Raw genomic sequence first — 22,155 nt, 5'->3', positions numbered from 1 at the left:
CTGCTTTTTAATATGCTGTCTAGGTTGGTCATAACTTTCCTTCCAATGAGCAAGTGTCTTTTAATTTCATGGCTGCAGTCACCATCTGCAGTGATTTTGGAATTCCCAAAATAAAGTCTCTCACTGTTACCATTGTTTCCCCATCTATTTGCCATGAAGTGATGGGACTGAATACCTTGATCTTAGTTTTCTGAAAGTTGAGTTTTAAGCCAGCTTTTTCACTCTCTTCTTTCACTGTCATCAAGAGGCTCTTCAGTTCTTCTTTGCTTTCTGCCATAAGGGTGGTGTCATCTGCATATCTGAGGTTATTGATATTTCTCCCCAAAATCTGGTTTCCAGCTTGTGTTTTATCCAGCCCAGCATTTCTCATGACATACTCTGCATATAAGTTAAATAAGCAGGGTGACAATATACAGCCTTGATGTACTCCTTTCCTAACTTGGAACCAGTCCATTGTTCCATGTCCAGTTCTAACTATTGCTTCTTGACCTACATACAAGTTTCTCAGGAGGCAGGTCAGGTGGTCTGGTATTCCTGTCTCTTGAAGAATTTTCCACAGTTTGTTGTCATCCACACAGTCAAAGGCTTTGGGATAGTCAATAAAGCAGAAGTAGATGTTTTTCTGGAACTCTCTTACTTTTTTGATGATCCAGTGGATGTTGGCAATTTGATCTCTGGTTCCTCTGCCTTTTCTAAATCCAGCTTCAACATCTGGAAGTTCACAGTTCACATACTGTTGAAGCCTGCCTTGGAGAATTTTGAGCATTACTTTGCTAGGATGTGAGAAGAGTGCAACTGTGAGGTAGTTTGAGCATTCTTTGGCATTGCCTTTCTTTGGGATTGGAATGAAAACTGACCTTTTCCAGTCCTGTGGCCACTGCTGAGTTTTCCCAATCTGCTGGCATATTGAATGCAGTGCTTTCACAGCATCATCTTTCAGGATTTCAAATAGGTCAGCTGGAATTCCATCACCTCCACTAGCTTTGTTCATAGTGATGCTTCCTAAGGCTCACTTGACTTCACATTCCAGGATGTCTCATTCTAGGTGAGTGATCACACCATCATGATTATCTGGGTCGTGAAGATCTTTTTTGCATAGCTCTTCTGTCTATTCTTGCCACCTCTTCTTAGTATCTTCTGCTTCTGTTAGTTCCATGCCATTTCTGTCCTTTATTGTACCCATCTTTACATGAAATGTTCCCTTGGTATCTCTAGTTTTCTTGAAGAGAACTCCAGTCTTTCCCTTTCTATAGTTTTCCTGTATTTCTTTGCATTGATCATTGAGGAAGGTGTTCTTATCTTTCCTTGCTATTATTTGGAAATCTGCATTCAAATGGGTATATCTTTCCTTTTCTCCTTTGCATTTCACTTCTCTTCTTTTTACAGCTATTTGTAAGACCTCCTCAGCAAACAGTTTGCCTTTTTGCATTTCTTTTTCTCGGGGATGGTCTTTATCAATGCCTCCTGTACAATGTCATGAACCTCCGTCCGTAGTTCATCAGGCACTCTGTGTATCAGATTTAATCCCTTGAATCTATATATCACTTCCACTGTATAATTGTAAGGGATTCCACTGTATAATCATAGGCAATAGTATAAGTAGATGAAGGAATACAGTGATTTTAATCTGTATCTTAAAAAAAAATGACTGGCAGAGGAACATCCAGGAAGTATTGATGATAGAGGATAAAGACATCTCAGATGAGAAGGACACAATGAATTCTTGTCAACAGAGTTACACGTCAGAAAACCCAACGCTATATTCAGCAGTATCCCCCAGGGATGAGTGCTAACCTATCTAGCATACCCATTAAAAATGTAATTTCAAATATGATCTAGTTTGCAGATGAGAGCTAGAATGGATTAAAAAGAAAAGAAAATCAATCAAGTACCTAGATGGGCAGGGACAACACAGGGATTTGGAAGGACAGGTCCAGGATGAGATTTAATGAAAAGAAGTATAAAATAATACACTAAGGGAAGAATTATACACAACACAGGTATAAATTAGGGAACAGTTATCTAGAAAACAGATATGAAGAAAGTGACTAGTTACTAATAACAAACTGAATAGAAATTCTCTGAATAGGCATAAAAGAAAAGTCATCCTAGACATACGGAGTACAGAAGAAACTACTTCAGAGAGATGACTTCTTTATTAACACTCTGGTCTTTCCAAACTTCTAAACCTACAAAGTACAATAGCGTTTCACATAAAAATAAATGTAATACTTTGAGATATTCTAAAATAACCTTGAAAGCCCTAAAACGATGCCATAATAAAAAACAAAAATGAACAACAGGAATCTCTCATGTCTTTGAAGATTAAAGCAAATTTAAAATTTCTACTCTAAAATGATGGAGAAATATCTTCCCAAATTTCTTCAAAATAAATAGATTCTCCAGGAAAAGAGCTATTTCCTTTGTTTTCTTATTTCAGCAACTTTGTGAGAACATTTGCTTGTAACCTTTCTCTAACCTTCCTAGCCACTTTATTTTTATAAAAGTCATTGTATTAGTAGAAAAAAGGCAAAATGTAGTGTTTCTCGTTACATGCAAATATGGCATAGATCACAGAGTAGTGAGTGATGTTATCAATGAAATCAAAATTTCAGTTATATTTTTATACCCTATATTGTTTATCTGAAGTTCTGTCAAAAGAAAGTATAAGGTCTTAAATATTATATATATGTGTGTGTCTGTGTGTATTTATCAACAGATCATGAAAACAAATACCAGTCATTGAAGTTTTTCTTTGCACACTAAGTCAAGCCACTTTAATAATTGACATTTGTTATCTATTTAAAATGGGTTAATGTTCTATAATTCTCATTTATTATTCACCATAACCCCCAAATAATTATTTCATTCCTTTTAGTCTACATGAAGTCTCTGGGATTCTCTTCTATTTCTATCTCTCATTTTCTATTTCATAATATTGAACTAATCAGTTCTAGAATTATAAGCCCAGCTAAATTTGGCTATTCTGCAATACTAAGCCTACCTAGGTAGATTATTAGTTACATTTTTTTTTCAACAATCATTACTACTACCTATTAGAAATTCAGTCCTATTACCTATTTAGCTCTGTGATTGTGAACAAGTTATATAATTTCTCTGTGTCTCAGTTTCCTTATCTATATAGTGAAGATAATTATAGCTCTGTTTTCTAGGGTTATTATGAACACTGAGTAAAATAATACAGAAAAATAACAGTGACAAGAATCTAGTAAGCACTTAGTAAATAATATCTTCTGTCACTATAAATCTTCTTTATTATTGCTAATATTATTCTGTAACTATTTCAGTTACTACATCTACTATTACTACTACTAACTACCACCACTACTGTTTACTACTGTTGCTGTTAAGTCACTTCAGTCGTGTCCGACTCTGTGTGACCCCATAGACGGCAGCCCACCAGGCTCCCCCATCCCTGGGATTCTCCAGGCAAGAACACTGGAGTGGGTTGCCATTTCCTTCTCCAATGCATGACAGTGAAATGTGAAAGTGAAGTCGCTCAGTTGTGTCCAACCCTTCCTACCAGGCTCCTCTGTCCATGGGATTTTCCTGGCAGGAGTACTGAAGTGGGATGCCATTGCCTTCTCCAACTGTTTACTACTACAACTAGATAAAGGCCTAACTTGACAAACAAAGCCCTTCATTCCTGGGCTTTAATCTCTTGCTCATTATTACTTTTTAACAAAGTTTCCCCAACTTGTAATAGTTTTATGTGTCAATATGACTAGGCTAAGGAGTACCTAGATTGCTGATAAAACATCATTTCTGTGAGGACGTTTCTGGAAGAGATTTTGAAATGGTAGACTGGGTAAGGAAGATAGCCCTAACCTATGCAGGTGAGCATCGTCCAATCTCTTGAGGGCCTGAATAGAACAAAAAAGTAGAGGAACGGCATATTTATTTGCTTGAGCTGGGACATCCACCTGTCCTCAGACATCAGTGTTCCTGGTTCTAGGGCTCTTGGACTCAGACTGAGATTTCCAACACTGGTCCCCTTGTTCTCAGGCTTTTGGGTTTGGATTGGAACTATATCACTAGTTTTTTAGGCTCCCAGCCTGCCAGTGGCACAGCACAGGACTTCTCAGCTTCCATAATCAGATGAACTAATCCTTCAAGACAAATCTCTTTCCATATCTCTTTATATATTCTATTGGTCCTGTTTCTCTGGAGAATCCTGACTAATACACAACCCTTGACAACCAACTCTACAGTCCAGTTACAAACTTTTCAAACCTAGTGAGCCTTGAATAATCCAAAGATTAAGTAAGACTTTTGTTGAATCCTTATCATTCAGAACATACTACTAATTCTGAAGAAAGGCAAAACAGATCTTTAAAAGGTAAAAATCTAGCAGATAGTCAATCTACTCTGTAGAAAATACAGAGCTAAGCTCAGGTCCTAATCTGTGACTCATATAATTTGGGGGAAAAGTTGGTAAATTAACAATGTGTGTGTTCTTCCTACAAGTCATCACACCCTCAGGGTCATACACTGAGTCCTCTTCTCACTCTATGCTCTGCTTCTTGAGGTTCTTGTTTGTTTCTGTGGCTTCAAGTTCTCCTACATGCTGATAGCACCTCCATCTTTCTTTAAACTCTCTTGAGTACCAGAGTAGAGCTGTTCCTTGGTATGTGAGGAGGATTGATTCCAGGACCCCACTGTGGATACCAAAATCCTAGGACATTCAAGTCTCTTATATAAAGTGGTGCAGCATTTAGATATAACATACACACATTCTCTCTAAAGAGAGAATACCTTAATAAAACAATGTACATGTCATGTAATAGTTATAAATACAATGACTAGATTAGCCAAGCAGACATCACAAGCTTACTTGTTGCTTAGATCACTGTTTTCCACAATTTTGTCAATATGAAGCACAACTGCAAGACTGCTGGGGAGCTAGTCCAGGTAGCTATCTGACCTACCTCACCAACTGTAACAACAGAGAGAGTAAAATGTTAGTTGCTCAGTCTTGTCCAGACTCTTTTTGACCCCATGGACTATAGCCCACCAAGCTCCTCTGTCCATGTGATTCTCCAAGCAAGAATACTGGAGCGGGTTGCCATTGGCTTCTCCAGTGGATCTTCCTGACCCAGGGATTGAACCCAGGTCTCCCACATTAAAGGCAGAATCTTTACTCTCTGAGCCAACAGGGAAGGGTACAATAGAGAGGTCACTTGAAAAAACAGACACATACACATAAACTGGTACAAAACATAGCTTCATTATTATTATTTGTACACCTAACTTGTATGTTCAGAAAGGACAAATATATCAATATATCAACACTCTTGTTTAAGAATCCAATGTCTGATTACAGAGGGTCAAACGTGCTTCTCAGAATATATTTTTAAATTCTGGAGACCAGAAATAGAACAAATCATAATAATGCTTAATTCTGAATAGTAATTCATTTTTGCTATTTTATTTCTAACTTTATATTTCCTCAAACATTTTTACAATGTATTTACCTTTTCAATTAGGGGAAAATTTATTAAAACCCATATACGCATATATGTACTCATCCTATGAGCTGGTAAGCTGGCAGACAAAATTATTCATGTGTTAATTATACAGCAATTTATAAAGGCTTATTGTGTGACAGGTCCTACACCAGGAAGGCTGAAACACATTTGAAAAAAGCACAGATGTTATCCTTAAGCAATTAAAATCTAGTGGTGAGGGATGCAGGAGAATGGACACACTGAGAAATTAAGTAAAATAAGTGACATAAGTCCATACAGAGTATGATGGAACACAAAGGAAAGAATCTTTCTCGGGGCATGAGATCAGAAAATACTTTAAAAAAATGTAATTGAAATAGATGCATGTATCTCAATGTTCGTTGCAGTACTTTTTACAATAGCTAGGACATGGAAGCAACCTAGATGCCCATCGACAGATGAATGGATACAGAAATTGTGGTACATATATAGAGTGGAACATTACTTAGCTATAAAAAAGAATGCTTTTGAATCGGTCCTAATGAGGTGGATGAATCTATTATACAGAGTGAAGGAAGTTAGAAAGAGAAAGACAAATATTGTATATTAATGCATGCATATGGAATCTAGAAAGAAGTACTGATGAACCTATTTTCAGGAAAACAATCGAGATGCAGATATAGAGAACAGACTTGTAGAGACAATGAAGGAAGGAGAGGGTGGGACAAACTGATGGAAAAGTATGGAAACATACACAAAACTATATTTTCAATAGATAGCAAGTGGGAATTTTCTGTGTGACACAGGAAGCTCAATCCAGTGCTTTGTGACAACCTTAGAGAGGGGTGGGAGATTGGAGGGGGATTCAGGACGGAAGGGAAAATATGTTTACCTGTGGCTGATTCAAGCTGCTGTATGGCAGAAACCAACATGATATTGTAAAGCAATTATCCTCTAAAAAAAAATTATATTCCAAACATGCAACAGTCAGAAATGTTGATTCTTTGCCTTTTCTGATCATAAGAAAACAGATAACAGCTTCTACTGTCTTCCTCCTTCAAATAGGATTTGTGTACAAAATCCACCAAATTTTCTTCTTCAAAGAAACAAACCTGGTTCTAAAAAGGAATGTGTATAATTCATCAGCTAACAAATTGACATATACCTATTTATCTCCATTTGGTATCTGATTGTGTGGTCAAATCTTCTATAGCAAACAGTAATCAATAATCATTAAAAAAAAAAAAAAGAACATGTCAATCTGTTAGGGCCACAGAAGTGGGTCTTGTGCCAACCTGGCACCTTTCTTCTGTGGCTCCTGGGATGCTTACTGCTTTCGTCTTGGGCCTCATTCTCTGGAAAGTAAGAGTCCTCTGCTGGGTGAAGAGCTGCCCTGAGGGCTCCATGTAGCTTATATGGGCCCAGTTCAGGCCTGGTCCAAGGTTTTGTATCAGGTTGGGGTTGTATAAAATTATTAGACTTGTCCATGTATAATCTAGTCTCAAAGTCTTATTAACTACTAAGCCTTATCCAAGTCTTTTAAAATCAACACCCTAAGGCATCAGGAACACAGACACACAAGGACAGAAATCGACTTTTACTATGAAATGTACCTAGTGTGTCCTTATTTACATGCAAAGCTCTACCATGCAACAGTTAAAAGGTACCAGTTCAGAGACTGGGATGAAGACAGCATACCGTCAGTCATATGGTAGCAGTAAAAATTTCAAGTTTAGAAGGGGGGTTTAAAGGTAGAAATTTAGACCCAAATTAGATTTATTCATTCAATATTCACTTATCTTCATACTGAGAAGTTGATTCACAAAGCCAACAACATAAATTTTTCAACCAACTTTTAAAATGCAACTTCTATAAATGAGGATTATTATTTTTTATGTTTTTTAAACAGCTCCAGCTTTATTGAGATATAATTGACAAATAAAATTGTAAGATGTTTAAAATGTGTAATGTGATGAAAACAAGCTGTCCCTTTTTACAAATGAAAACTAGGCCTATTTATTCCACAGACGAGAAGATATGCAGCTTGCATTTATCAGGGATATTATTTTCTTTGAAAAATGCTTCAGTTACCAGTACTATTCTGTTAATGAGTTCCTGCCTGTTGAGAAAAAAATGATCTGTTGAATTTAAAATGTTTTTCATCTGAAAGGCATTCTAACATTTTTAATATGAACCATTCATTAAAGAAGAACACTTGCATTATAGCTCTGAGTGGTGATATTTGGACTTCTGGCAACGTGACATTATTAAATAAGAAACATTTGTGAATGCCAATGATATTCTGGGGACTGGATAATGAAACAAGAAATTTATGTGGCCAGTAAAGCACTAGATGATTTTTCCTTAAACTTTTAATTCTTCACTTCAGTAGAATTACACAAGTCCAGGTTAAGAAAAATAGCCACAGAAATGAATACTCTTTTACATGAAATAATTCTGAAAGTGACACTGAGAATTGCCAAGAGATATATTCAGGCATCTGACTAAAATTTTTGTTCAACTTATTATTGTTTTTCTTAGTATTATCAATATAAACCATTTCCAAAATGGAAAATGATCACCATCTGGAGTTCTGCCATTAAACAGTAAGCTCATGACAGAGTACTAGGTCACTAATTTGTAACATTATTATCTCCCTTTATGAGCTTTCTCAATTAAACAGGAAAAAAGTTGTTAAGGAAATCATTTGACAAAGAAACTGTAGATTATCATAATCATTTGTCATTTATTTCCATTTTAAAACTAAAGTGATTTCTTTTGAGTTTGCATCTTAGTTGTAACAGTATGACACTCCTAGTTTGGAATAAATCTGTCATTTGCTACCTGGAGTGTCTTCCAACCTCAATGTACAAATTCATACATTGCTAGTCAACCTAGGCCAAATTCAACCTGAAATAAAACTGAACTCTGGAACAATTCTTCCCTCCTTGGGTTTCTAAGAATACTCATCCTGCTAAGAAGGTGACATTCTGAGGATTTCTGTGATACTCTTTAGTAACAACAACATGAGTAAAGGATTAAGCTGTTATTCTTTGTGGGAAGAATAAAGAAACAATCAAGAATTATTCATTTCTAAACAAATCAGTTTGGTAGCAAGTGTTTAACCTGTTTAAAAGCTGCTTTCTAAACTCATTTTCTAAGCTCCTAAGAAAACTTTCTTTGATTAGAGATAATGTTTAAAATGCAACTTATATAAATGGGGATTATTATATTTTATGTTTTTAAATTACTTCAGCTTCATTGAGGAATAATTAACAGGCAAAACTGTAAGATGTTTAAAATGTTCAACATAAAGATCCATACGACCTAGACAGCATATTAAAAAGCAGAGACATTACTTTGCTGACAAAGGTCCATATAGTCAAAGCTATGGTTTTTCCAGTAGTCACCTACAGATGTATGTGAGAGTTGGACCATAAAGAAGGTTGAGCACCAAAGAATAGATGCTTTTGAACTGTGTTGTTGGAGAAGACTCTTGAGAGTCTCTTGGACTGCAAGGAAATAAAACAAGTGAATCCTGAAGGAAATCAACCCTGAATTCACTGGAAGGACTGATGCTGAAGCTGAAGCTCCACTACTTTGGCCACCTGATGCAAAAAACTGACTCAGTGGAAAAGACCCTGATGCTGGGAAAGACTGAAAGCAGGAGGAGAAGGGGACGACAGAGGAGGAGTTAGTGAAGGAGAGGGAAGCCTGGTGTGCTGCAATCCATGGGGCTGCAAAGTAGGACACGACTGAGTTGACTGAACAACAATCAACAATACTTAGGTTGTTTCCATACCTTAGTTATTTTGAATAAAACTGCAGTGAACTTGAGAATACAGATATCGTTCAGAGATAATGATTTCACTTCCTGTGGATTTATACCTGGAAGCAGAATTGCTGGATCATATGACAGTTCTATAGGCTGTTCAACGTACAAGACCATCAACACTGTACAAGTTTCCATATTCTCTGTATCCTTTCCTGAATGTCTTATCTTTTTGATAATGGATAATCCTTACAGGTGTGAATTGATATTTCATAGTGATTTTGGTTTGTATTTCCCTGATAATTAGTGATTTTGAGCACCTTTTCATATATTGCTGACCATTCATGTCTTCTTGGAAAATGTCTCTTCAGGTCTTTTGCCTATTTTTTAAATTGGGTTACTGTTGTTTTTTTTTTTTTTCTTTCTTTTTTAAATTTTTTTTGAGGAGGGGGCAGTATTGAGTTGTTTGAGTTCCTTGTATACTTCAGATATTAACCCCTTTAATTTGCATACATTTTTTCCCATTTCATAGAATGTCTTTTTACTTTGTTGATGATTTCTGAGGTTGAACAGACCTTTTTAGTTTATGGAGACCCATGTATATAGTTTTGCTTTTGTTGTCTTTGCTTTTTGTGTCAAGTCCAAAAAAATCATTGCTAAGATGAGTGTCTAGGAGTTTATCGCCTATGTTTTTGTCTAGGAATTTAACCAGTTTCAGATCTTACATTCAAGTCTTTAATACATTTTGAGTTGATTTTAATGTATGGTGTACCACAGGGGTCCAGTTTCATCCTGTTGCATGTGGCTAACTAGTTCTCACTGCCATTTATTGAAGAGATTATTCTTTGCCCATTGTACATTCTTGGCTCTCTTGTCAAAAATTAATTGATGATATATGTACAAGTTTATTTCTGAGTTATCTATTCTGTTCTATTAATCTGTGTGTCTGTTTTATGCCAACACCATATTGTTTTGATTACTAGTATTCTGCAATATAGTTTGCTTCCATCTTTGTTCTTTCTCAAGATTGCTTTGGCCATTTGGGAAATTTTTGTGGTTCCATACAAATTTTAGGATTTTTTTCCTACTTCTACAAAAAACACCACTGGAATTTTGATAGTGCTGCACTGAATCTATAAATTGCTTTGAGTAGTATGGTCATTTTAACAATATTAATCTTGCCAATTGAGTGCCAAATGTTAAGTACTTAACACTCTTGCACAACTGGCTTTACATTTTTAAATGACTAGGTAGGAATATTGATTGGAAAAATGTACAGAAGCAAAATAACTACTGAGGGAACCCTAAAGAAATCTACATAAGAAATGATGGAAGTCTAAAGTAAGGCGGTGTTTATGATGATGATAATGAAAAGGCTTATTTGTGATATAAGGAAAGATTAACAGATTTTGGTGGCATGTGGCTGAGAAAGAAATCCAAAAAGCTCTCAATATTTCGGCTTGGTCACTTGATGGAGAGCAATGGCATTACTTTTATAAGAATACACAAATTTGAGGAGGAATATGATGTGAACATTACTTTGCCAACAAAGGTCCGTCTAGTCAAGGCTATGGTTTTTCCAGTGCTCATGTATGGATGTGAGAGTTGGACTGTGAAGAAAGCCGAGTGCCAAAGAATTGATGCTTTTGAACTGTGGTGTTGGAGAAGACTCTTGAGAGTCCTTTGGACTGCAAGGAGAACCAAACAGTCCATTCTGAAGGAGATCGGTCCTAGGTGTTCACTGGAAGGAATGATGCTGAAGCTGAAACTCCAGTACTTTGGCAACCTCATGCGAAGAGTTGACTCATTGGAAAAGACTCTGATGCTGGGAGGGATTGGGGGCAGGAGGAGAAGGGGACAACAGAGGATAAGATGGCTGGATGGCATCACTGACTCGATGGACGTGAGTCTGAGTGAACTCCGGGAGTTGGTGATGGACAGGGAGGCCTGGTGTGCTGCGACTCATGGGGTCACAAAGAGTCGGACAGGACTGAGCGACTGAACTGAACTGAACTGATGATGTGTACTATTTTGGACATCAAGCTTTATGTGTCTTTGGTCAATGAATGAGACCTGCTCAGCAGACATTCAAATATGGAGCTCAAAGAATATATAATTGGGTGATATAAATGTGTACATCAGTGGTAACTGAAGCCAGAAAAAGAGATGATATGAGGTCAAATGGAAGTGTAGACTAAAAGAGGGTGAAAAATGAAGCCATAAGGAAACATAACATTTATAAAGTGGGTAGAAAAAGAAGGATCTTGAAAGACAACTAAGGACAGAAAAACAGATGGAAAACTAAGACAGATGGAAATCACAGAAGCAACGATCAAAGAAGAAAAGTTTACTAGCTCCTAAAGAGATCAAATTGGGAAAGGAGTATGTCAAGGCTGTATACTGTCACCTTGCTTATTTAACTTTTATGAGGAGTACATCATGTGAAATGATGGACTAGATGAAGCAAAAGCTAGAATCAACATGGCTGGGAGAAATATCAATAACCTCAGATATGCAGATGATACCACCCTTCTGACAGAAAGCAAAGAACTAAAGAGCCTCATGATGAAAGTGAAAGAGGAGAGTGAAAAAGCTGGCTTAAAACTCAACATTCAAAAAACAAAGATCATGACATCTGGTCCCATCACTTCATGGCAAATAGATGGAGAAACAATGGAAACAGTGACAGACTTTTATTTTATTGGGCTCCAAAATGACTGCAGATGGTGACTAAGGCCATGAAATTAAAAGATGCTTGCTCCTTGGAAGAAAAGCTATGACAAACCTAGATAGCATATTAACAAGCAGAGACATCACTTTGCTAACAAAGGCCCATATACTCAAAGCTATGGTTTTTCCAGTAATCATGTATGGATGTGAGAGCTGGTCCATAAAGAAAGCTGAGTGCGAAAGAATTGATACTTTTTAACTGTGGTGTTGGAGAAGACTCTTGAGAGTCTCTTGGACAAAAAGGAGATCAAACCAGTCAATCCTAAAGGAAATCAGTCCTGAATATTCATTGGAAGGACTGATGCTGAAGCTAAAACTCCAATCCTTTGGCCTCCTGATGCGAAAAACTGACTCAGTGGAAAAGACCCTGATGCTGGCAAAGACTGAAGTCAGGAGAAGAGGGAGATGACAGAGGAGGCGATGGTTGGATAGTATCACTGGCTCAATGGACATGAGTTTCAGCAAACTCTGGGAGATGGTGAAGGACAGGGAAACCTGGCGTGCTGCAATCCATGGGGTTGCAAAGAGTCGGACACGACTGAGTGACTGAACAACAACCAACAATACTTAGGTTGTTTCCATACTTTAGTTATTCTGAATAAAACTGCAATGAACATGAGAGTACAGATATATTTCAGAGATACTGATTTCACTTCCTTTGGATTTGAAAAAAAAAAGAGTCAGACATGACTGAATGACTGAATTGAACTGAACTGAAAGAGGTCAAAGAAAGGAAAGACTGAAGTGAAAATGAATAAAACAAGGATTTAGTTGTCATTGACTTTAAGAAGACAGCTTTTAATGTACTGGTGTTGATGAGAAAAAAATGGAAGCAACATATGAGAATGTGCAATGAGGAAGAAAATAAACATCAATAAATATTCCAAAAAGATCTCTTGTAGAGAGATGGTACTATTGCTAGGATTAAGGGGGAATGCATAATGTTTAGCATTGCATGATCATAAAATATAGTGGTGGCACCACCATGAAAAAAAATTACATGTCTGAGTTCAGTCTTACTTCTACTAACATACAGAAACATTATCCAGGTCAAGAATGACCATAAGAAAATGTATGTATCTTTTGGATTCTGTGGGAGAGGGAGAGGGTGGGATGATTTGGGGGAATGGCATTGAAACATGTATAATATCATATATAGAAACGAATCGCCAGTCCAGGTTCGATACAGGATGCTTGGGGCTGGTGCACTGGGATGACCCGGAGGGATGGTACGGGGAGGGAGGTGGGAGGGGGGTTCAGGATGGGGAACACATGTATGCCCGTGGCGGATTCATGTTGATGTGTGGCAGAAAGTAATTAGCCTCCAATTAAAATAAATAAATTTAAATTACAAAAAAGAAAATGTATGTAGCTTCATAATCTAAAAGCACAGTTGTCCTCCAAAAAGTAAAAGAAAATGAGAGAAAATTTCTTACTTTTATCTCAAATTGTACTCTCAGAAGAAAAACTTTAAAAATATTTCTAACTTAGGCATTTCACTACAGTACTGCTAGTTGAGATCTTCTCAGCTCTCCTTAAAGTAATATCAATGGAATGGTCCTTGCTCTCTCCACCTGTAATTTCTTCTCCCTCTAGCTGATCAACTAGCAGATTTATGTTCCCAAAAGCAATCCCTTCACATTTCCCTACTGGCCAAATTCATTTCTCTCTCTAATCCAGACTTATTTACATAAATCCTTTATGTAATTATCTTCTATTTAGACTGGACGTACTAATTTTCTATCTTACTCTTCTTTCCATTTGTCATTGTCTACCAATCCTCTGACCACAATCTCCATTAAATGAAATCCTACTCATTCTTCACAACCCATGGAACTTTGTCTGATCCCTCTGAGCAGAGGTGAGTTCTACTGCCTTTCAACTCTTTCTAACTCTTACTTTATACACTTCTTGAGTCACATTACAAATACTATTTTTACATATATAAAATACATTTTACATATATGCTTATATATATATATAATAACAAAAAAGTCTATCTGATTCTGTTGACATTCACAGGCACCCAGTACCGTGTTTTACATTAACTTACCAAGAAAGCACATAAGAAGAATTCAGCCATTACTATAGATACTACAATGATAAAAGTGAAGGGATGAGCAATTTATTTAGCAACATTAAAGTTACACTTTATAATATTATCACTTTGATGACTGTACCAGTCAAAGTACAACTAGAGGGGGGAAAAAAAGAAAGAAATCACTCTAAGAATTTAAAGAAAAGTTGTCATTTAGTCGCAAAGTCATGTCTGAACTTTTGTGACCCCAAGGACTGCAGCACACCAGGCTTCCCTATCCTTCACTATCTCCCAGAGTTTGCTAAATTCATGTCCACTGAGTCAGTGATGCTATGCAACCATCTCATCCTCTGTTGCTTCCCTTCTCCTCCTGCCCTCAATCTTTCCCAGCATCAGGGTCTTTTCCAGTGAGTCAGCTCTTCACATCAGGTGGCCAAAGTATTAGAGATCCAGCTTCAGCATCAGTCTTTCTAATGAATATTTAGGAATGATTTTCTTTAGGATTGACTGCTTGGATCTCCTTGCCATCCAAGGAACTCTCAGAGAGTCTTCTCCAGCACCCCAATTCAAAAGCATGAATTCTTCAGTGCTCAGCCATTTTTATGGTCCAGCTCTCATATCCATACATGACTACCAAAAAAATCACAGCTTGACTACACAGACCTTTGACAGCAAAGTGATGTCTCTTCTTTTTAATACTCTGTCTAGCTTTGTCATAGATTACCTTCCAAGGGGCAAGTGTCTTTTAATTTCGTGGCTGCAGTCACTGTCCACAGTGATTTTGGAGACTAAGAAAAGAAAATCTGTCCCTGTTTCTACTTTTCCCCCATCCATTTGCCATGAAGTGATAGGGCTGGGAATTAATTACATATGTTACAGAACGGAGAAGCCTACAGAACACAGAGAGAACTCAGGGACCAGAATTGCAGAAAGCAGTTATTATCCATAGTTTGGGTTTCTCCTTTACTCTACACTACTACCACACTCACAACACTTTTGCCTACAAATGTCAGGAAAAGGTTGTCCCACATCAAGTAATTCCTACAACATCTGCTTAATGTCCTACAGCTTAAGTCAACTCTGACACTACCTGCCTGGAAATAGCACCCCACAGGTTAAGGGCTGTCTTACAAGACTATTTTCACAACTCCTTCAGATGCCAATCTAAACTAGTGGGTCTCCAGGTGCTTACAACTTTTTCTCCAATTGTCTACAAATCAGAGGACCCCTGAACATTTTGAATTTTGAACCAGGTGACTACACTGCCTATTCAATAAATAAATAAAATTAATGGCAACATCAACAGCGAAATCCTCTGAATCTTTTTGCCCTTAGCAAATTTGGCAGGAAACTGATTTCCAAACCAATTTAATTTTTTCCCCTCTCTTTAAGAGAGAGAAAAATTCAAGGGAAAAATTTCAATTAGCCTTGATCTACATATTATTGCCTGAAGTGCTGTTACAACTATACAGTCACTAGGTTTAAGACTCTAGCAGAATGTTGCCACATAAACATATGGAATTACACAAAGGAAAAGCAAATACGGAGGACCAGTTACATTCTTAACTCTTCTTTGCCCCTGATAAACTCAAAATAAAGAAAGCACCAACAGACATAACATTAAAGTTTCAAAGCAGAGACTGTAGTTTTCAGATTTTTTAAAAAGTTAACCTGCTAATAGTCTGCATGCACATGGTTAGGATAATTAAGTTAAAACACAGATTTATTTGCCAATTTTTCTTGGTAGATAATATTTTAGTTATTCATTTAGCATCCCTGAGGAAAAAGAATGCTGACCACCAGCCAAACTGTTTGTCTCAAACCATACTGGAATACTATGTAAATGTAAATGTCAAATAAATAATGATTTTCTAATGTTTAGTATTAGTCATCAATAAGGTTCAGTTCAGTTCAGTCACTCAGTCGTGTCTGACTCTTTGTGACCCCATGGACTGCAGCCCGCCAGGCCTCCCTGTCCATCACCAATGCCTGGAGTTTACCCAAATTCATGTCCATTGAGTCAGTGATGCCATCCAGCCATCTCATCCTCTGTCGTCCCCTTCTCCTCCTGTCCTCAATCTTTCCCAGCATCAGGATCTTTTCCAGTGAGTCAGTTCTTCGCATCAGGTGGCCAAAGTACTGAAGTTTCAGCTTCAGCATCAGTCCTTCCAATGAACACTCAGGACTGATCTCCTTTAGGATGGACTGGTTGGATCACCTTGCAGTCCAGGGACTCTCAAGGGTTTTCTCCAACACCACAGTTCAAAAGCATCAATTCTTCAGTGCTCAGCTTTCCTTATAGTACAACTCTCACATCCATACATGACTACTGGAAAAACCATAGCCTTGACTAGACAGACATTTGTTGGCAAAGTAATCTCTGCTTTGTAATATGCTGTCTAGGTTGTCTAGGTCTAACATGCTGTCTAACTTTCCTTCCAAGGAGTGTCTTTTAATTTCATGGCTGCAGTCACCATCTGCAGTGATTATGGAGCCCAAAAGAATAAAGTCTGCCACTGTTTCCACTGTTTCCCTATCTATTTGCCATGAAGTGCCAAAATCACTTCAGGAGGAGAAGGGACGACAGAGGATGAGATGGTTGGATGGCATCACTGACTCAATGGATATGAGTTTGGGTAAACTCCAGGAGTTGGTGGTGATAGGGAGGCCTGGTATGCTGCCGTTCATGCAGTAGCAAACAGTTGAACATGACTGAGTGAACTGTACTGAACTGAACTGATGGGACTGCATATCATGATCTTAGTTTTCTGAATGTTGAGCTTTAAGCCAACTTTTTCACTCTCCTCTTTCACTTTCATTAAGAGGCTCTTTAGTTCTTCTTTGCTTTCTGCCATAAGGGTGGTGTCATCTGCATAGCTGAGGTTATTGATATTTCTCCCGGCAATCTTGATTCCAGCTTGTGCTTCATCCAGCCCAGTGTTTCTCATGATGTACTCTGCATATAAGTTAAATAAGCACAGTGACAATATACAGCTTTGACGTACTCCTTTTCTTATTTGGAATCAGTATGTTACTCCATGTCCAGTTCTAACTGTTGGTTCCTGGCCTGCATACAGGTTTCTCAAGAGGCAGGTCAGGTGGTCTGACATTCCCATCTCTTCAAGAATTTTCCACAATTTGTTGTGATCCACACTGTCAAAGGCTTTGGCATGGTCAATAAAGCAGAAGTAGATGTTTTTCTGGAACTCTCTTGCTTTTTCCATGATCCAGCGGATGTTGGCAATTTGATCTTTTGTTCCTTTGCCTTTTCTAAATCCAGCTTGAACATCTGGAAGTTCATGGTTCACGTATTGTTGAAGCCTGTCTTGGAGAATTTTGAGCATTACTTTACTAGCCTGTGAGGTGAGTTCAATTGTGTGGTAGTTTGAGCATTCTTTGGCATTGCCTTTCTTAGGGATTGGAATGAAAACTGACCATTTCTAGTCCTGTGACCACTGCTGAGTTTTCCAGATTTGCTAGAATATGGAGTGCAGCACTTTCACAGCATTATCTTTCAGGATTTGAAATAGCTCAACTGGAATTCCATCACCTCCACTAGCTTTGTTTGTTGTGATCCTCCCTAAGGCGCACTTGACTTCACATTCCAGGATGTCTGGCTCTAGGTTAGTGTTCACACCATCGTGATCATCTGGGTCATGAAGATCTTTTTCATACAGTTTTCTGTGTATTCTTGCCACCTCTTCTGAAAAGTTTTCTGCTTCTGTTAGGTCCCTACCATTTCTGTCCTTTATTGAGCCCATCTTTGCATGAAATGTTCACTTGGTATATCTCATTTTCTTGAAGAGATCTCTAGCCTTTCCCATTCTATTGTTTTCCTCTATTTCTTTTCACTAATTACTGAGGGAGGCTTTCTTATCTCTCCTTGCTATTCTTTGGAAATCTGCATTCAAATAGGTATATCTTTCCTTTTCTCCTTCGCTTTTCGCTTCTCTTCTTTTCACAGCTATTTGTAAGGCCTCCTGAGATGGCCATTTTGCTTTTTTGTATTTCTTTTTCTGGGGGGATGGTCTTGATCTCGGTCTCCTGTACAATGTCACAAACCTCCATTCATAGTTCATCAGGCACTCTATCAGATCTAGTCCCTTAAATCTATTTCCCACTTTGACTTTATAATCATAAGGAATTTGATTTAGGTTTTACCTGAATGGTCTAGTGGTTTTCCTACTTTCTTCAATTTAAGTCTGAATTTGGCAATAAGGAGTTCATGATTTGAGCCACAGTCAGTGCCCAGTCTTGTTTTTGCTGACTGTATAGAGCTTCTCCATCTTTGGCTGAAAAGAATATAATCAATGATTTCAGTGTTGACCACCTGGTGATGTTCATGTGTTGAGTCTTTTCTTGTGTTGTTGGAAGAGGGTGTTTGCTATGACCAGTGCATTCTCTTGGCAAAAGTCTATTAGCCTTGCCCTGCTTCTTTCTGTATTCCAAGGCCATATTTGCCTGTTACTCCAGGTGTTTCTTGACTTCCTACTTTGCAATCAAATAAGGTAGCATTCTCTAATTAAAGAATATTACCCTCATAACTGCACTGGGAAGTAACACATGCATGAAAAGTTCATTCAGAAGATCTCTGATATGAAGAGTCGGAACATAAAAGGCCCAGTCCTATGAAGAGAGGAATTAGAATACTGCCCCTCATACTACCTACTCACATTGGGAAAACTGAAAAAAAAAAAATTAAACATCTACCACCATTCTCTCCCCTTTCAGTTTCATCCCCATAACTGGATAATAAATTACTGCAACATAGGACTTGGTAAAGTATATTATCCTGGAGGTGGTGGTGGTGGTGGTTCAGTCAGTAAGTTGTGTCTGACTCTTTGTGACCCCATGAACTGTAGCACACCAGGCTTCCCTGTCCTTCACCATCTCTTGGAGTTTACTCAGATTTATGTCCATTGAGTCAGTGATGCCATCCAGCCATCTCATCCTCTGCTGCCCTCTTCTCCTCTGCTGCCATCAATTTTTCCCAGAATAAGGGTCTTTTCTGATGGCTCTTCAGAAAAAGAGGTGGCCAAAGGAGCTTCAGCTTCAGCATCAGTCCTTCCAATGAATATTCAGGATTGACTTCCTTTAGGATTGACTGGTTTGATCTCCTTGTAGTCTAGTGAAAGTGAAAGTGAAGTTGCTCAGTCGTGTGCAACTCTTTGCGACCCCATGGACTGTAGCACACCAGGCTCCTCCGTCCATGGGATTCTCCAGGCAAGAATACTGGAGTGGGTTGCCATTTCCTTCTCCAGGGGATCTTCCCAACCCAGGGATCGAACCCAGGTCTTCTGCATTGGAGGCAGATGCTTTAACCTCTGAGCCACCAGGGAAGCTTGTAGTCTAAGGGACTCTCAAAGACTCTTCTTCAGCACAATTCAAAAGCATCAGTTCTTCAGTGCTCAGGCTTCTTTATGGTTCAACTCTCATATCCATATATGCCTACTGGAAAAATCATAACTTTGACTATACAGACCTTTGTTAGCAAAGTGATGTCTCTTCTTTTGAATATGTTGTCCAGGTTTGTCATAGCTTTCCTTCCAAGGAGCAGGCCTCTTTTAATTTCATGGTTGCAGTCACCATCTGCAGTGATTTTGAAGCACAAGAGAGTAAAATCTGTCACTGCTTCCACTTTCCCCCCTTCTTATTATCCTGGTACCAGCTGTCAAACATTAAATATTGCATAGAATGAAGATAGGATGGGAGTGGGAGTTAAAACATAGAGATGGTCTTTTATAAGTGTTCTTTCCATACATACATCCAAGAGACTGCTGGTGTGATTTTCTATTTTCAGGGTATCAGTTATAGGACAGATTTGGAAATAAATCCAAAGATCAGCAGTGGATTCAGAAGCTATAGACATCATGTTTATTTGGTTTCTCTGAACCTTCTGTTTGAAGGCCCTCAGAAATCATAAATCTGGAGAACTTAATCAGAACCAGTATTCCAAACTTACCGAGGTCTTTCCAGACAAAGTATTGACAAAGATGACATCCAATTACAATTAAGGAGACTGCAGTGCTATTGAAAACATATTAAGTTGAATTATATACTTCTTACATCAAGTCTTTGATATTCTGATATTATTTAAAGAAAAGCAAACCTTTTTAATGCATTTGGTGAAAAAAAACATTAATGTTGCTTTGCTGCTCAGAGGGTAAAGCATCTGCCTGCAAAGCAGGAGACCCAGGTTCAATCACTGGGTTGGGAAGATCCCCTGGAGAAGGAAATGGCAACCCACTCCAGTATTCCTGCCTGGAAAATCTCATGGACAGAGGAGACTGGTGGGCTACAGTCCATGGGGTCGCAGAGTCGGACACGACTGAGCGACTTCCTGTTCCCATTTGAAGCATTTCATTATTTTGCCAGTTGTACAAATGTCAACATTTTAATCACGTTGATTTCTGGAGTGAAAACATCAGAGTAACCTGAAATTAATACATACCAGATAAAAAAGATAGTCAAGAAGAGGGGTAAGAGTAGTGGAGCAAAATAATAATAAATTACAGCAAGAACAAAAAAGAGAAAGGACAGAATATTAAAAAGCAAAGTAAGCCACAATATCTGCCCTCAAGAAGCTTATTGTAGCTGGAGAAAAAGATATATGAATAGAGAATTAATAGTACAAAACAATAAATGAAAAGAACAAAATAAAAATTTTTATAAAACAAAGCAGCAAAATATTATTGCAAGTGGCTACAGAGGTTATTGAGATTTAAGACAACTGAAGGCTTACAACAGCATGAAAAGGCAAAAAGATATGACAATGAATGATGGGGCAACAATGGAAACAGTGAGAGACTTTATTTTGGGGGCTCCAAAATCACTCCCTAAGTTGGTGGGTGCCCAGTATTCTACTGGAGAAGAACAGAGCAACAGCTTCAGAACGAATGAAGAGGCTGAGCCAAAGCGGAAACATATTCAGCTGTGGATGTGTCTGGTGGTAAAAGTAAAGTCCGATGCTATAAACAACAATATTGCATAGAAACCTGTAATGTTAGGTCCATGAATCACAGTGAACTGCAAGTGGTCAAACAGGAGATGGCAAGAGTGAACACTGATATTTTAGCAATCAGTGAACTAAAATGGACCAGTATCACTGCAGATGGTGACTGCAGCCATAAAATTAAAAGACACTTGCTTCTTGGAAGAAAAGCATGACCAAATAGTTGTGGTACATATACATAATGGAGTAGTACTCAGCCATTAAAAAGAATACATTTGAATCAGTTCTAATGAGGTGGATGAAACTGGAGCCGATTATACAGAGTGAAGTAAGCCAGAAAGAAAAACACCAATACAGTATACTAACACATATATATGGAATTTAGAAAGATGGTAATGATAATCCTGTATGTGAGACAGCAAAAGAGACATAGATTTATAGAACAGACTTTTGGACTCTGTGGGAGAGGGAGAGGGTAGGATGATTTGGGAGAATGGCATTGAAACATGTATAATATCATGTAAGAAACGAATCGCCAGTCTAGGTTCGATGCAGGATACAGGATGCTTGGGGCTGGTACACTGGGATGACCCAGAGAGATGGTATGGGGAGGGAGGTAAGAGGGGGGTTCAGGATTGGGAACTCATGTACACCCGTGGTAGATTCCTGTTGATGCATGGCAAAACCAATACAGTATTGTCAAGTAAAATAAAAATAAATAAATAAAATTAAAAAAATAAAAATAAAAAGCAGAGACATTATTTTGCCAAAAAAGGTCCATCTAGTCAAACCTATGGTTTTTCAAGTAGTCATGTTTAGATATTGAAAGTTGGACTATAAAGAAAGCTGAGCATCGAAGAACTGATGCTTTTGAACTGTGGTGTTGGAGAAGACTCTTGAGAGTCCCTTGGACTGCAAAGAGATAGAACCAGTCAATCCTAAAGGAAATCAGTCCTAAATATTCATTGGAAGGACTGATGCTGAAGCTGAACCTCCACTACTTTGGCCACCTGATGCGAAGAACTGATTCACTGGAAAAAACCCTGATGCTGGGAAAGATTGGAGGCAGGAGGAGAAGGGGACCACAGAGGATGAGATGGTTGGATGGCATCACCGACTTGATGGACATGAGTGTGAGCAGAACTTGGGCACTGGGCACTGGTGATGGACAGGGATGCCTGGCACGCTGCAGTCT

The 22,155-nt window shown here is 38.1% G+C and overlaps 1 protein-coding gene and 1 non-coding gene across 2 annotated transcripts in view; both read right to left on the bottom strand.

Annotated features, from left to right (window-relative positions):
• DPH6 (diphthamine biosynthesis 6) overlaps nucleotides 1-22,155 on the bottom strand; it is a 196,625-nt gene that overhangs the window by 93,736 nt on the left and 80,734 nt on the right. The gene's annotated exons all lie outside the window — the stretch shown is intronic.
• Nucleotides 19,276-19,347, bottom strand: TRNAW-CCA. Its single transcript has one exon. It is a non-coding gene; the product is annotated as a tRNA-Trp (tRNA).

The sequence above is a fragment of the Oryx dammah genome, unplaced genomic scaffold (assembly GCF_014754425.2).
Source record: "Oryx dammah isolate SB20612 unplaced genomic scaffold, SCBI_Odam_1.1 HiC_scaffold_26, whole genome shotgun sequence".
NCBI lineage: Eukaryota > Metazoa > Chordata > Mammalia > Artiodactyla > Bovidae > Oryx > Oryx dammah.
The sequence above is the reverse complement of the archived record's forward strand: the minus strand, read 5'-3'. Positions and strand labels throughout refer to the sequence as shown.